This window comes from Schistocerca americana, chromosome 1 (genome assembly GCF_021461395.2).
Source record: "Schistocerca americana isolate TAMUIC-IGC-003095 chromosome 1, iqSchAmer2.1, whole genome shotgun sequence".
Taxonomy (NCBI): Eukaryota; Metazoa; Arthropoda; class Insecta; order Orthoptera; family Acrididae; genus Schistocerca; species Schistocerca americana.
In genome coordinates, this window is record NC_060119.1 from 793,072,097 (window position 1) to 793,086,176 (window position 14,080).

Genomic DNA, 14,080 nt, shown 5'->3' on the forward strand with positions numbered 1-14,080 from the left:
AAGTTATATCACATCGCGTTAGTGTGCTTCAAGCTAAATTATAGTTTGATTCGTTAGTACAAATCTATATTCTTGTATCCCCAAGCGTATTTCATTCAACTAGACAAAAGCTGTCGCCGCTTATAAATTGTAATACTCTGAGAAAATAGTGCGTAATTAAAGTCGTTAGCTGCGCTTTTCTGTTGTAGGGCACTGCAAATCCCCGAAAGAGGTCGTGTCTTCAGAAACACTTATGCCTGCACCAGCATTGTACTGTGTCGTCAAGTCTGCCACAGATTTCGCCTATCCTGCCGATCAGAGCGGTCAAGAGTCCGACCTCCACAGTCTGTGATATGGAGTGGATGGCCAGCAGCTTTTAGTCTACTAGAGATTTCTCTGTTCTTAACCTCTTTCCTAAGTTCTCGCGACAGCAGCATGCGAACTGCCAACAGTTTTTTGCGAGGTACCCGCTCCGAGGCGCCGGGCCATAATATCCTTTGCCAAAGAAGCTTGCGTTTTTGTGTGTGTGTGTGTGTGTGTGTGTGTGTGTGTGTGTGTCGCGTTCCCTCCGAGTGGCTGGACTTCTGAGGTGCATGTAAATGGATCAAATTCCATCTTTATTATTCTTAAGCAGGGTCTTTGACTCTAGGTCTGTAGAACCTGTTGAGGTGGTGGTTCCTGATTTATTTTAACTTTCTATTTTATTTTCTTTGCCTTCACTTGGCTTCCAGTAGACGTCATTATGGCAGATCTTCTACGATGATTCGGCGTATCTCGACCGTGTGGCACCCTGGGGAACGTCGGAAGTAATAGTCCAACTTTGTTGAGGAGTTTCATAATGGATATCCGAATCTGTTCGCTAAGGGGCAGCATGTCAAGTTCACGGTGGAGGTCCTGGATCCGGGACCACGGCGGAGTGTGGAGTATGGCCCAACACCAATCCTGGCTGCCTGGAGGAGGCTTAAGGATGTGGGGCAAAGAGTGTTCCATGTCGAGCAGTAACGCCGGGAGGATTATTGCACAATAAAGGCGGAGGTTGGTCCTGGTCCGTAGTTACGTGCTGGCCAGTGTTGGGTAGACCTGTGGAGAAGGCGTAGCATCTTGCTTCGTTTCTCTCGTACATGAGTGTTAAAAGGTAACTTGTTGTCCAGGGTAATACCAAAATATTTATCTCTGTCCATCTAGCTGAGTGGTCGACTGTGCACAATCATGCGACCACGGGATCGGGCGTCGGCGTGTAATCATCACGGCCTTCGTCTTTCCTGAATTGACTTTGATACAGTTTTCCGGCGTCATTGTTCAGTTAACGTCAGTTGCGCTGGCGGCTGTTGATGGCGGCATTGACTTGTCGGCTACCGGTCAACAAAGCCGAATCATCAGCAAATTGGGTAAGCACCACTAACAGCAGAGCTGGAGGGTCCTTAACGTAGATAGCAAAGATAACTGGTGACAAAACCGATCCCTATGGAATGCATTCCGAGAGGTGTTTGAGACTGCAGCGTTGTCCTCGTATCTTGACTGTTATCTTCCCGTCCTGGAGAAAGCTCACGATTAGTTTGCTGCAGTAGTCAAGAAGGACATGTGGGTAATACAATTTAGCGATCAGTTTGTTACGCCAGACCCGGTCGTACGCCTTCTCTTTATCGAAAAAAAATGGCAGCCAGTGTTGTAGTCAGACACTTTCATATTATACGTGCGTAACTTTCAGATTTGCCCCAGGGCAGTGTAATAGGTCCGCTGCTTTTTACGATTTACATAAACGATCTAGTTGATGGTATTGACAGCGGCATTAGACTGTTTGCCGATGATGCTGTAGTCTACGCGAAAGTAGTATCACACGAAAGTTGTTAACAAACCAATGAGGATTTATAGAAAATAAATGCGTGGTGTAATGACTGACAGTTATCTCTCAATATTATTAAGTGTAACCTACTGCGTATAACAAGGCGAAAATCCCCATTAAAGTACGAGTACAAAATAAATGCCCAGTCTTTGGAAGCGGCAACATCCGTCAGGTATCTGGGTGTGACTATTCGAAATGATCTCACATGGAATGATCAGATTACAAAATTAACGGGTAAGGCAAACTCTAGATTGCGGTTTATTGGTAGAATCCTGAAGCTATGCAATCCTTCAACGAAGGAAATAGCTTACAATATATTAGTTCGTCCAGCCCTAGAGTATTGTCCGTTGTATGGGACCCTTACCAGTTGGGTCTGATTCAAGATATTGAGAAGGTCCAAAGAAGAACGGCAAGATTCGTGACTGGTACATTTAACCATCGCGAGAGCGTTACAAATCTCATAGAAAGTTTGAAGTGGGACACACTTGCAGATAGACGGTGCGCTGAACGGAAGGGGCTGCTCACTAAATTCCGACATCCGATCTTCACCGAGGATGTAGAGCATATATTACCACCAACTTTCAAATCGCGCAATGATTACCATTAAAAGATAAGGGAAATCAGAGCTCGTACTGAGGCGTTCAGACAGTCGTTTTTCCATAGCGCGATCCGCAAGTGGAACAGGGGGTGGGGGGAGGGGGAGGGGAGTGGGGGAATATGACTTTGGCGCGAATTGTGCCCTCCGCCACACACCGCTTGGTAGCTAGCGGAGTATATATGTAGACGTAGATATAGTCTGAGATCCGTAAAAGTGCCAAAGTCGCTTATGTCAATGGATTTCCCCACTTGTGCCCCGCATCGCCTCTGGAATGATTCCCTAACCGTCTCTGCTCCCCTTATATTTGTTGCTTACAGCGCCACATGCCATAAACGCCACCAGGCGTCATTCAGTCATGCTGTTGGCAATGGTTATAATGTTTTGCCCCATCAGCATGTACCAGTGAACGTCCTCATTCTGTAAAAGAATCGGACTCACACGTATAAAACAGCTTCGAACGTTTTATTACTTTACAAATGAGTTAATGTGCTCTTTGACTCTATAAGCACGTAAGCGACAAAAGTTTAGGAAAAGATTTGCAATCGGGCTTAAAGTCTGTTGGAAGTCACTGAGTGCTCTCATTGTCAAACACTGGATGAATACATTCTGCGTAACCTGCGCTCCATTTCAAGCAGAAGCAAGATTTTCACGCATCTCAATGTACACGACGTCATACCTCCTGAGCCACGTGTCGTACAATGACACGCTTTTGCAGGTACATTCAGCGATATTTGTACGAGGCCGTGCTGAAAAGTAATTCTTCCGAATTGGAGAAAACTCTTGAAGCTTTTTAGATAAAACAAACGTTATTAGCATTCTACATCTTTATTCTGCATGTCTACATATTTGCAATCCTCTACCGCTAGAGGGCTGCTAGTTGTAGCGTGTAACATGGCGGTGTGTACCGTAACTATTTCCGTCCGTGAGAAACAGCGTGCTGTAGTCGAGTTCCGAGTTCGAAGAATTCGTTCGCACGTGGAGCACCCTCTCGTTCAGCATAACGCCAAACCACGCACGAGCGCTGTGACACCTTCAACAATCCGAGGCCTTGCTTTCACTGTCATCGATTAGCCTCCACCCGATTTTCACCTGTTTCCGAAACTTAAAGGACTTCTGTTTGATAGTGCTGAAGCAGTGCTGGCAGTGGTGAGGTCGTGGCACCGCCAACGCAGTCAAACTTTCTACACTGACGATACTAACAAACTGGTCTCTCGTTGGTAGAAACGTGTTCACTGCCAGGGTGACTACGTTGAGAAATAAATGTGTAGACATGAAGAATAAATATGTAAAATTTAATAACGATCGTTTTCTTTATAAAGCGTTAAGTGTTTTTACACGAAAAATTCGGTAGTATTACTTTTCATCACGTCCTCCTACACACTGTTTGCAAAGTGTGTTGCGAATAGTTAGTAGTAAACAAATAATAAATTAAAGTTTCATGCATGAGGCTGATGTTTTATTGCATGAACAGCGAAAATGTTTAAAATTATGTGTAAAGCTTATTCGAAGTGGGCAAGTGCTGTCATTGTCAAACATTGGATGAATATCTCCTTCTTTTTCTTGCCCCTTTGTCCTGCATCTGCACAGAGTCGGTATCGTTATTAACAGCTGTGGCATGGTTACTTTAAGACGTTGCCCAGATGTCCTTCCTACGCCGCCTCATCCCCCCCCCCCCCTCCCATTTGTGTAAAGTTGTGCGAGTGAAAATGTGCAGAAGCTCATCTAAACGTTTGAGAATCGTATAACTGAGGCGAGAGTTGGGTACCAGACCGGTATTCACCTTGTCGGTTGTGGAAAACAGCCTAAAAGCCACACCCAAGTTGGCTAGCACACTGACCCTCATCGTCAATCCGCCGGGCTGATCCGATCCGCGGCCGCGTATCTCGCCGCACTTGGACATGCACTGCTATCCGGGCGGATCATCAAAATACGAGTACGTGCTGAATATAGTCTGGGTATTTGGGCGCAGCCAGTTTTTTGCCGGAAGACAGAAACACACACAGTTTCTACTGGTAAACACTTCTCAAAATGCTTCAAATGGCTCTGACCACAACGGGACTGAGGTCATCAGTCCCCTAGAACTTAGAACTACTTAAACCTAACTAACCTAAGGACATCACACACATCCATGCCCGGGGCAGGATTCGAACCTGCGGCCGTAGCAGTCGCGTGATTCCGGACTGAAGCGCGTAGAAACTGCTCGGCCGTCGCGGCCGGCAAACATTTCTCTTATCGTGTTAAACTTGGTAGAGTACGATACCTCTTAATGAGTAGTTTATGGCACCAGTTTTCTAAATTCAGTCGAAAACTACGTGAAATGCAGAAAATCAAGTTTTTGTTGCTCCTCAAAGCCGTTAGGCAACCTTCAACTCATATAGGGTTCCGGGACAGCGGTTTTGTTATACAGACTGCTACTTCCATTGCTTGTAATACCCACTGTTAATTAAGATCGAGATAATGAGTTACTTTGATACACATGACGTCTGCAATGGAATCGGATGCGCGTTTTTGTATTCCGTGTGCACTCATTCTGTTTAAGGGGGGTAGGACGTCAAACGGGCCGACTTGGAGCAGGAGAGGCGCCACAGGACATTTTATTTTCTGCTGTCTATACTTTTACAAATAAATTCATAAAACTTTGTCAACATGACCAGGAAGGGTTCAGGATTCACACTCATAGCAGTGGAAGTGCAAAAACATAACAAAATAATTTTTTTTTAGGTATGAAATTTCATCATTTTTTCACTTACTGTTGGCTGCATTTGTTGCTATAGGTACATATTTCTTCACAAGTAAGAGAGATTCTTTGATGAATTTTGCACAGCATACAAACCATACTTACAGGTCTCTCTTACTTATTAAGAAAAGTGTACCTATAGCAACAAATGCAGCCAATAGTAAGTGAAAAATTGATGAAATTTCACGTGTAAAAAAAAATTATTTTGTTATGTTTTTAACTTCCGCTGCTACGAGTGTGTATCCTGAATCCTTCCTGGTCATGCTGACAAAGTTTTATGAATTTACTTGTAAAAGTATAGACAGTGGAAATTAAAATTTCGCGTGATGCCTCTCCTGCTCCAAGTCGGCCCGTTTGACGTCCTACCCCCCTTAACTAGACAACAGTGCGAAACTGCACCGAAGGCTTACGTACCAGAATTAAAAAAAGACGGTAACAGCAAGGGCTCCGCCGTTTTCATCCTCCCAGAGAGCTTCCTTCACGGTGAAGCAAATCGTAAACGAGTATAACGCGCGTACGACTGTCCGTACTTATTGAAGACAGTACAACCAATCCATCGGGTATTTTACTCTTCAGTCACAGCGCCGAGAAACGTAGTCGAGCTGCTATAGCTTCCGGGTCATTGGCTCGAGGTTCTGTTTCCTTATTGGCGCTCTCGGAGGCTGAACTTTAGGGAAGCGCGTAACAGTGGTGTCAGGCGGGAATGCGCGGCTGGGACGGTGATGTACGTCCCGGAAACGCGGGTCTGGCCCGCGGCGACTCCTCACATTTGTCTGGGGACGCAGCCCAGCCTCAACCTGTCCCCGGCCGCTGCTGCCGTCCTCTCGCCTCGCCACGCACCCAGTCGATGCGCGGCGGCGCCCCGCAGCTACGACCCGCTCGGCTGACGGTCAGCGGTTAGCTACGTTTACGGCCGCCGGTTCTGCGCCGTAACCCGAGTAAAGCCTAGTGTCAGGCCCAGCCAGCTGTGGGGCTCAGCTCGCCATTCACTGTCGAAGCAGGGATACCAAGTTAACAGACTACTGGAGTGCCGTGAAAGGCACTATCTTCGTCGCAGTGTGAGTAACCAATACCTATACTCAGCGCGCAAGTCGGGGAACCTCCAATATTTACGAAATAATGTGGCGCTCGGCGATATTATGTACACTAAATGGCGCTCTGACAACATCGTGAGAAGTCCCAAGCGACTGGAAAAAAGCCCAGCTGATTACTGTATATAAGATAGGTAAAAGAACGGACACGTATAATTACAGTCCAGTAACCTTAGTTACCTTTTTTAAAAAAAAAAAAAACTGCGTAGGTGGGTGCCAACAACATATTTTCGCAATGGGAGGAGGAAGTTGGCGGTTGACATTTCAGGAGAAGATCCTGCCGCAACGAAAAACGCCTCTGATTTAATGGCAGCCATACCACTTCACGTATTACGTCCTTTGCGTTGACTACCCTATTTTGCGATAATATGGGTAAAAATCGTTATCATTGTTACTGTTTCGTCCTCTTATCTGTGTTTGTTGCTTTTATTTCTCTCCTTTAGATTTCGAAGCAACTACGGCATCGTCTTCCGGTACCTTAACGCTTCTTCGATGTGTTTTTACCACTGCAAGTGTATCGGTTCAGTATACTCCAGTATGGTTTGATAACTATACGGCTCAGACTTTTTGTCTGAGCTAATTCACTCTTGGTGATAGACAAGGGTGACCACATTACAACAGATCATATTTCTATGAGTAGCATCTCGCGGGGGCATATGGAGTTATCATGACTACTCATAGTTATGTATGCCTTTCTGGTCACGAAACAAGATAATTTCTAATCGTAAAATATGTTACAACCATCCAGCTTTTTTTCACTTTTTGACACTGTTGATTCGTTGCTATACAAGGGTTGTCCAGAAAGTAAGTTCAGATCGGTCGCTAAATGGAAACCACAGTGAAAATCAAAAACATTTTATTTGCAAGAGTTAGCTACACTTTCCAGATACTTCCTACTTGTACATTTGTCGTAGCGCTGTACCAACTTTCCAATACCCTCGTCATAGAAGGCCGCCGCCAGTGCTTTCCGCGATTTCCCTACGCTGGCCCACAGCTCGTTGTCTAAGCCAAAAAGTTGTCTTCATAGCCAGCGGCTCATGTGAGCAGAGATGAAACTCAGAGACAACTACGGGCTGTATCGTGGGAATCAAACATTTCCAATAGGAAACGAAACAGGAGCATCTGCATTGCCCCTGCAGAATGCGGCTGAGAATTGTCTTGAAGAAGAAAACGCACGACAGCTATGTAATGTTGGTTGCGTAGCTCAGGCGAAATTTCTCACCAGGCCCTCGTACTGGGCGGGAGACACTACTGTTCTAGGTATCTTAATGTGCTCCCTGTGTGCTCAGAACTAAAAAGAACGACGTAACGCGATCGACGGGTATACTAGAGACACTGTCCATCACATCTGTACAAAATTCATCGGATTTTCACTGTGCCACAACACTGCAGAAAGTAATCACCTTTTGTATGGCTCTCTTTTGATGTACCGTTTGATGCAATAACTAAATGTATTATCGAATGCGGGTAACACAGTAATAAGATTTGTTTCAGACACATGGTAATACATTTACAACGGAACCACTCACCTCAATATCACGATTATTAACTCAAGTCGCTACTGGTTATGATAACGTTGTAATTGCGTTAAATGTCTCTTTTGGTGTGGGTTCCCCTTATCATCAGGTGCGTAACATACAACAATAATATGTCAGTGTCAAATTAAAGCTTACCCTAAGTAAGGTTGTGTGTAGAGAAACATCGCTTGGGGAAAGATTTGGGATTGCTGTCAGGTCTTCTTCTTTTCGTTATGTCTACAACTAAATCGTATGAGGCATTATGCGTGGCAGGGACGTATTACCGTTAACCAATTGTGCAGCGTGTTAAGTATTCCATATTTTGAGAGGTGGTAGTATGAACCAGAACAAGGAAAAAATGGCCAGTAAGCATGGGCTCTAAGATGCATACGTTAAGAGTTACGAGCACTTTTCAGTAGAGTAGTTCCGTTTCACACTAGCGAAGATGAACAAGTCCTCATTACTCTTAAGCGACGTACTATAGAGTACAAGTATACCGGAAACTTTTTCTTGTTTTAGCTCACACTACCATCTCACAAACTCTGGAATACCTTCTTTTACCGCGCTGTATGTTTGTGTTGAATGATATTACAAGACATCTACTATTGTAGCTTCAAATTAATTTGGACTTGGTCACCCACTGGTGTGTTCAACTTCAGGGCGAAAGTAACTTTCGCATATTGCGTCACTGCCAAGTAAAAAAGCTCTAACAAGGGAAGGCCTCAGACACGGGCAACCGATTCGGCTCAAATTTGGCAGGTCGCTTGTGTACAACCTAAAACGAAGGAATCTAAGATATTTTGGGTCAATACCCCCGCGTTTTTGAGAAAATCACCTCTAAAGATTATGACGAGCAATCGACTCAAAGTTGGCGGGATCGATAGATAATTGTAAATAGAGCGTTTTTCATCATCAGATATGGGGTCCGAAAACGCATACTTTTCCAGAAATCGAGGTAAGAAACTTTTACAACTGCCGCTTCTGTACCCACATGGTAAACGCTTTTCGCCGACAACACCGATAGTCGCGGGCACGGTAGCTCAGCGTGTTCGGTCAGAAGGTTAGCTACCCTCTGTAATAAAAAACTGAGTCAACGGCTCAACACTGAACTTTAACGGGTGTCATGGGACATCCGCACCGAACAAATGAATCGAACAAAACGAGAACAATAAAAAAATACCGGAACAGCCAAAGTAATTGTCTGGGATTCGGAGAACCCGGGTTTGAATCTCGAAGAAACTTAGCGGATATTCTTCTTTTCGTTTGTATTTTTCCATATCTCAATTGATAGGGATAGGAGGGTTAATAAGGTAAGTAAATCAATAAGGAATGATAATATTAAGGTAGGCAAATAAATTTCTCGAACGCCGAGGAACAGAACTGCCTGCTTCCAGTAGAGCATTGATAATGCATCTGTCTTGCAACACTTTTACAGACCAAAACACGTCGCCGGAAACTTCCCGCTTTCAATCGTCTGTGACAGGCTCCCAACTATATATTACAGCGCTAGTCGAAGGGTGTACATCCTCCATTATTCAGATTATGCACCTGAAAGATATGACACAACAAACAATAACTAGTTACTACGGCATAAATAGACGAGCTAATTACTACAAAGAACATACAGTACTCGTCATATGTTACTTACGGAAGAACACTGTATTCATTCAAAAAACGTATTTCATTCGGCGCATTAACGATGGAAAAATCACTACATGTATCCGCGAGGTTCGCGGCAGCCTAATGACGGAAAACAACTCTTTCCGACTGACTTCTATCAGGCTCGTGCTGAACACCTTCACTCTTCCAGGTGCACAACTAAGATATTACAAGAGGCAACCGGGACAACATAACTCTCCCCGCGTGCATTCTGTCCCGTGCCTCGCTATAAACAAGCGTCGTGCGGTTGGTTATCTGTGATCCCTCGTGAGGAATTCGCAGCACTCTACATCTACATCCATACTCCGCAAGCCAACTGACGGTGTGTGGCGGAGGGTACCTTGAGTACCTCTATCGGTTCTCCCTTCTATTGCAGTCTCGTATTGTTCGTGGAAAGAAGGATTGTTGGTATGCTTCTGTGTGGGCTCTAATCGCTCTGATTTTATCCTCATGGTCTCTTCGCGAGATATACGTAGGAGGGAGCAATATACTGCTTGACTCTTCGGTGAAGGTATGTTCTCGAAACTTCAACAAAAGCCCGTACCGAGCTACTGAGCGTCTCTTCTGTAGAGTCTTCCACTGTACTTTATCTATCATCTCCGTAACGCTTTCGCGATTGCTGAATGATCCTGTAACGAAGCGCGCTGCTCTCCGTTGGATCTTCTCTATCTCTTCTATCAAGCCTATCTGGTACGGATCCCACACTGGTGAGCAGTATTCAAGCAGTGGGCGAACAAGCGTGCTGTAACCTACTTCCTTTGTTTTCGGATTGCATTTCCATAGGATTCTTCCGATGAATCTCCGTCTGGCATCTGCTTTACCAACGAACAACTTTATATGATCATTCCATTTTAAATCACTCCTAATGCCTCCTTCCAGATAATTCACGGAATTGACTGCTTCCAGTTGCTGACCTGTTATATTGTAGCTAAATGATCGGCCTTGTCACTCGATGATCCGCAGTCCGTTCATTGGATCGGTGGAATGCAGGGAGATTGTCAATTTGACATCCTCAGCACAATAAAGGTTATAAAAACTCAAGTGACCGAAACTGGACAACAGGAGCTACTGCAAGGACCTACTACTTTTGTTGGTTGCAAGATTCAGTTTTCTTGTACTACAACAGAACTGCTGTGAAGGGAACACATGAATATGAATAGAACTACGAAATAACCTTTATTTACTTTAAAACACCTGGGGACCATTTCGACTTAGAAAAGTATACGGGGCGATCAAAATGTTGCCGCTCGAGTGCGTTGCTGCAGCGTATATGCAACGTATCGCGACTCCAATGCTGGTACATAAGCACCGAAATATAGGCAAGAGATTAATGTGGCATTCGTGTCTTTTCGACATGTGTGCGAAAAATGCGGAAACGTGATATATGGAGACATTGTTATCAGATGCGTTCTAACTGGACCAACGTGTTGTTTTTCCTGTCGTGGCTGCTGAAGGACAAATGTCTGTAGGCATCCGTCGGAAGATGTGTACGGGGTCGCATGTCTTTCGAAGACCACCGTTGTGGAAAACTGCGAAAAGGGTGATAACACAGGCACCCATATAGCAAATGTCGTAATGTAGAAGTTACGCCAACTCAAGTGGCAGACACTCGAGCACGCGCATATAGTCCTGATCTCTCCCCATGTGATTATCACATCTTCGATGCCTTGACAAAGGCCTTGCAGGGTAGATGGTCCCTGTCGGCCGAGGACGTGCAGCAGGCAGTTGTGGACTTCTTCACGCAACAGGGCATCTTCATCCTGGTGCGTCGATGGGATAATTGTCTCAGTGCTTATGGGGATTGTGCCTGATTGGCGAACCGATTCTGGATGGTACGACCTGCTAAAGGAAACTTTTTTATCGCCCCTTACGTAATCACGCTTTTTGTCGGGCTTACGAGCGCCGCTATCGCACTGGAAACGTATTTCAGCCGAAGCGCGTGATTCTCTGCGATCGAAAAACTATTTGACAGTTCTCTGTTACTAGTCTCTCCTACGCTACAACGCCTCAGTATTCCACACCAGAACACATGTGTCTAATACAGACGAAATGATTTAGTAGTTTACTTTCGGATGCCCAAGCCTGCGTTTTGTCATCATTTCTCCAGTGTCTTCGCTGTCCCGCTCGCCAGTTCCCAACCTTTGTTCAAGTCTTTCTCTCGTCTCTGATACTACCGCCACCCCTCCCCCTCTCCTTATACAGTTACCTAACTCCCAGATACGGAAGTAAACCAACATACGTCCGTGATTAGAGTATATGTTCTCCTGTGCAAATCTTCTCCTATGAAGAGCCGGCCGCTGTGGCCGAGCGGTTCTAGGCGCTTCAGTCCGGAACCACGCGGCTGCTACGTCGCATGTTCGAATCCTGCCTCGAGCATGGATGTGTGTGACGTCCTTAGGTTAGCCGGCCGAGGTGGCCGAGCGGTTCTAGGCGCTTCAGTCTGCAACCGCGCGACCGCTACGGTCGCAGATTCGAATCCTGCCTCGGGCATGGATGTGTGTGATGTCCTTAGGTTAGTTAGGTTTAATCAGTTCTAAGTTCTAGGGGACTGATAACCTCACATGTTAAGTCCCATAGTGCTTAGGGCCATTTGAAGCATTTTTTCTATGAAGACTCCTTAGGTCACACCCTGGTCACTCTCTCGGTCGTGGCATTTTCGCAGTAATGGTACAACGCCCATGCTACCGCAAGCGTGTTATCTACCAGTTATAGTAGTGGAGCTCCCACGACTCTCTGAGCCGATACACTAAGACAGCCGGAGCACCACAAGCACTCTTGCTACACTTATCTTAGAGTTCCTGAGGACACTCACAACAGGAGCAACTACAAAAAATATCTTTTTCCGCGGCATTAGTTGCTTCTCCTCCCTTATACTGAAATTTAGGTATTACTTCAGAGGATGCGTATAACTCAGGGCAACGGCCTTGCCGCAGTGGATACTCCGGTTCCCGTGAGATCGCCGAAGTTAAGCGCTGCCGGGCGTGGTCGTCACTTGGATGGGACCATCCAGGCCGCCATGCGCTGTTGCCTTTTTTCGGGGTGGACTCAGCCTCATGATGCCAATTGAGGAGCTACTCGATCGAATAGTAACGGCTTCAGTCAAGAATACCATCAAACGACCGGGAGAGCGGTGTGCTGACCCCGTGCCCCTCCTATCCGCATCCTCCTTGAGGATGACACGGCGGTCGGATGGTCCCGATGGGCCACTTGTGGCCTGTAGACGGAGTGGTATAACTCACGTTCTCCTACTATTGTTAAGTCGCGTAATACCTGTATATGGGGGTTGCCACGATACGATATACCGGAAGGCTGAGAGGTGAGTGGGCACAGGGAATTGTTTGCGAGCAGGAGTGAGGAGTGAGTCTGTGGCCTTTAAGAGCGGCCCGCGGTCTGGGGCCTCGTGAATCAGCAGGCTGTGCAGAGGCTGCCGTGGGAGCGCAGCTGCGGGCCACACCTGGCAGCCTCCCATCTCTCTCCCTCTCGCTGTCTCTCCCTTCCTCTGCTCTCCGTTACACGCACGCTGATCCACGCCGGCGCCGCGGGCGACCGCCGCCTCGTGACGTCACACCTGCCGCTCCGCGGACAAAGCGCTACTCGCCTCCGTTTCGCAGGTGGCTTAATAGCCGCCGAGGCCCTGCACCGCTCGCTTGCACGGGAGGGCCGTGCCCACAGAGTTCCAGCCACATGCCTTTCGGATCAATGTATGCGCACTGGTTTCAATCAGCAATAAAAGAAGGATGAAGAAACGAGCGTGTCTGGGGACCTTATTAAAAAAGTTTCCTTAGCGTAAGCTATCAGAACTTAACAATAACCACTGCGACAACCCACACGTCGACAACAGCTCCACAGCCAAATAGTTGTTATTATGCCCTGGCAGACTGGTGGCTAAGTGTATACGCGAGTGTATGTATGTAGACTGAAGTGACGAATGAAAATATGTACGAAGGCTGCGATTCGTACCAGCAACCAGATGTGCTAACCACGACTACAAAAATGGCTCTGAGCACTATGGGACTTAACTTCTGAGGTCATCAGTCCCCTAGAACTTAGAACTACTTAAACCTAACTAACCTAAGGACATCACACACACACATGCCCGACGCGAGATTCGAACCTGCGACCGTAGCAGTTACGCAGTTCCGGACTGAAGCGCCTAGAACCGCACGGCCAACCACCACTAAACCACTCTGGAACAGCGGCTTTGCACAACTGCAAGGACTACCCTAGTACACGTCCCTTCTCAATCCAAATTCCCATTCACGCCTCAGCCCACTTGGTATTCCCCGTACAATCGCACAGCGTTGCAAAGTTTCTCTAGTTCTACTGGAATAGAACATTAGCATCAACGAAATGAGAGATCCTCCTTGAAACCTAGGCCGTTCGAGTTTAGGGGGAATACCAAGTGGATTGACGTGGGAGGCTGTGTTAGGATAGACCGTGCACCTGTGCAAAGCCACCGTAGCAGAGTGGCGTAGTGGTTAGCATGTCTACCTAATAAGCAGGAGATCCAGGTTCGAATACCAGCCATCATTCATCGCATGGGTCTGTATATATACATGTCAGATGTCTGAGACGTGAAAAGATCTATGGAACCAAACAGTTTCATTTGATACCCAAGTATGTTGAGTCCCTTACTGTTCATATTGTATATTAATG

At 46.2% G+C, this 14,080-nt stretch overlaps 1 protein-coding gene across 1 annotated transcript in view; it reads right to left on the reverse strand.

Moving 5' to 3' along the window:
• The window catches only part of LOC124612495, a 671,121-nt gene that overhangs the window by 221,679 nt on the left and 435,362 nt on the right, over window positions 1-14,080 (reverse strand). The window lies entirely within an intron of this gene.